This window comes from Pristiophorus japonicus, unplaced genomic scaffold (genome assembly GCF_044704955.1).
Source record: "Pristiophorus japonicus isolate sPriJap1 unplaced genomic scaffold, sPriJap1.hap1 HAP1_SCAFFOLD_462, whole genome shotgun sequence".
NCBI classification, from domain to species: Eukaryota; Metazoa; Chordata; class Chondrichthyes; family Pristiophoridae; genus Pristiophorus; species Pristiophorus japonicus.
Window position 1 is genome coordinate 239,879 of NW_027254366.1, and position 2,857 is coordinate 242,735.

Here is a 2,857-nt window from a genome sequence, read left to right on the forward strand (position 1 = left end):
ACTGCCAGAGGGGCAGTACTGAGGGAGTGCCGCACTGTCGGAGGGGCAGTACTGAGGGAGTGCCGCACTGTCAGAGGGGCAGTACTGAGGGAGCGCCGCACTGTCGGAGGGGCAGTACTGAGGGAGTGCCGCACTGTCGGAGGGGCAGCACTGAGGGAGTGCCGCACTGTCAGAGGGGCAGTACTGAGGGAGTGCCGCACTGTCAGAGGGGCAGTACTGAGGGAGTGCCGCACTGTCAGAGGGGCAGTACTGAGGGAGCGCCGCACTGTCGGAGGGGCAGTACTGAGGGAGTGCCGCACTGTCAGAGGGGCAGTACTGAGGGGGTGCCGCACTATCGAAGGTGCCGTTGTTCCGATGAGACGTTAAACCGAGGCCCCGTCTGCCCTCTCATGTGTATGTAAAAGATCCCATAGCCCTATTTCAAAGAAAAGCAGGAGAGTTCTCCCCGGTGTCCAATATTTATCCCTCAACCAACATCACTAAAACAGATTATCTGGTCATTATCACACTGCTGTGTGTGGGAGCTTGCTGTGCGCACATTGGCTGCCGCGTTTCCCACATAGCAACAGTGACTACAGTTCAGAAAGTATTTCATTGGCTGTGAAGCACTTTGGGATGTCCAGAGGTTCTGAAAGGCGCTATATAAATGCAAGTTTTAACTTTCTCTCTGTACTCCCTGTGATAAATTTTGCAAAATTAATTATTTTTTGTGAAAGATTGAAAAACAATGATGTGAGCAGATGTGAAGCAGATTCAATTATTCAAATTCACTGAATGTGCCCAAAAGATGGATAACCATAATTTAGACTCTTAATCAAAAATCCATGTAATTAGGCGACCCAAGTATACAGCGTGTTGTTTTTCAGAGAGAGTTTTGCAGAATTGTGGAAGTTAAGCTAAGATTTATCCATGCTTTATATACCTCCCTCGGAGAGGGAGGCTGGGGAGTCTGCTTTGCCGCGCGCTCCTCCCGCTGCCCGCGCTTGTTTTCTGCATGTTCTCGGCAACGACACGCAAGGTGGTCTGCGCCCTCTCGGGTGCTCTGCCTCCAATAGGGCGGTCTTTGGCCAGGGACTCCCAGATGTCAGTGGGGATGTTGCACTTTATCAAGGAGGGTTTGAGGGTGTCCTTGAAACGTTTCTCTGCCCACCTGGCGCTCGCTTGCCGTGTAGGAGTTCCGAGTAGAGCGCTTGCTTTGAGAGTCTTGTGCAATAGGGATCTATGGACCTGCACTCCAAACGTCCCTTTGTTCCTCTACACTTCTCAGTGTCATAGAAACATAGAAACAGAGAAAATAGGTGCAGGAGTCGGCCATTTGGCCCTTCGAGCCTGCACCACCATTTAATATGATTATCGCTGATCATTTTTGCAAATTTAGTACCCCATTCCTGCTTTCTCTCCATACCCCTTGATCCCTTTAGACGTAAGGGCCATATCTTATTCCCTTTTGAATATATTTAGTGAATTGGCCTCAACAACTCTCTGTGGTAGAGAATTCCACAGGTTCACCACTCTCTGAGTGAAGAAGTTTCTCCTCATCTCAGTCCTAAATGGCTTACCCTTTATCCTTAGACTGTGTCCCCTGGTTCTGGACTTCCCCAACATTGGGAACATTCTTCCTGCATCTAACCTGTCCAGTCCCGTCAGAATTTTAAACGTTTCTACGAGATCCCGTCTCATTCTTCTAAACTCCAGTGAATACAGACCCAGTTGATCCAGTCTCTCCTCATATATCAGTCCTGTCATCCCGGGAATCAGTCTGGTGAACCTTCGCATCACTCCCTCTATAGCAAGAATGTCCTTCCTCAAATCAGGAGACCAAAACTGAACACAATACTCCAGGTGAGACCTCACCAAGGCCCTGTACAACTGCAGTAAGACCTCCCTGCTCCTATACTCAAATCCCCTCGCTATGAAGGCCAACATGCCATTTGCCTTCTTCACTGCCTGCTGTACCTGCATGCCAACTTTCAATGACTGATGTACCATGACACACAGGTCTCGTTGCACCTCCCCTTTTCCTAATCTGTCACCATTCAGATAATATTCTCCCTTCCTGTTTTTGCCACCAAAGCAGACAACCTCACATTTATCCACATTATACTTCATCTGCCATGCATTTGCCCACTCACCTAACCTGTCCAAGTCACTCTGCAGCCTCTTGGAATCCTCCTCACAGCTCACACTGCCACCCAGTTTAGTGTCATCTGCAAACTTGGAGATATTACACTCAATTCCTTCATCCGAATCATTAATGTATATTGTAAATAGCTGGGGTCCCAGCACTGAACCCTGCGGTACCCCAGTAGTCACTGCCTGCCATTCTGAAAAGTATCCATTTATTCCTACTCTTTGCTTCCTGTCTGCCAACCAGTTCTCTATCCACATCAGTACATTACCCCCAATACCATGTGCTTTAATTTTGCACACCAATCTCTTGTGTGGGACTTTGTCAAAAGCTTTTGAAAGTCCAAATACAACACATCCACTGGTTCTCCCTTGTCCACTCTACTAGTTACATCTTCAAAAAATTCTGGAAGATTTGTCAAGCATGATTTCCCTTTCATAAATCCATGCTGACTTGGACCGATCCTGTCACTGCTTTCCAATTGCGCTGCTATTTCATCTTAAATAATTGATTCCAACATTTTCCCCACTACTGATGTCAGGCTAACTGGTCTATAATTACCTGTTTTCTCTCTCCCACCTTTTTAAAAAGTGGGGTTACATTAGCTACCCTCCAATCCATAGGAACTGATCCAAAGTCTATAGAATGTTGGAAAATGACCACCAATGCATCCACTATTTCTAGGACCACTTCCTTAAGTACTCTGGGATGCAGACTATCAGGCCCTGG